A 491-nucleotide genomic window follows, 5' to 3' on the forward strand; every position below is an offset into this window, starting at 1 on the left:
TCTCTGCTCCAGCAGTCCTCTCTCTCTCTTTCTCTCTCTCTCTCTCTCTCTGAGTCTGATCCCAAACGTTTGGCGGAGGCGCGGAGAGCGCGCGAGTCATGACTAACACTTCATGATTTATTAGAGATTTAATTATCAAATGGCGGATTCGCAAATGATCGCTTTAGTACATTCGGCAGGCAATTATACAATAATGATATTAAATAGTGGGGCAAAATCGTCTGCCAGGCCACCGGGAATTGTCCCGGTTCTCCCGGTGTCCAGTCCGCGCCTGATTTCCACAGAAACGCAGAATGTGCAAGTCATATATTGCATTTTTGGGGCTTTATATTCACAGACACCAGTCGATGTCATGTTTTGATTCAAGTGTACTGACCTACTTTTGATTTAGTCATCCAAAATGTGGCATATTCCGTCCGCGTTTCGTTTTTATGACTGGATTCTACGAACCAGACTGTGTTTCCGCATCCCGGAAATTATTAGGGCGGTAT

This window comes from Carassius carassius, chromosome 18, assembly GCF_963082965.1.
Source record: "Carassius carassius chromosome 18, fCarCar2.1, whole genome shotgun sequence".
NCBI lineage: Eukaryota > Metazoa > Chordata > Actinopteri > Cypriniformes > Cyprinidae > Carassius > Carassius carassius.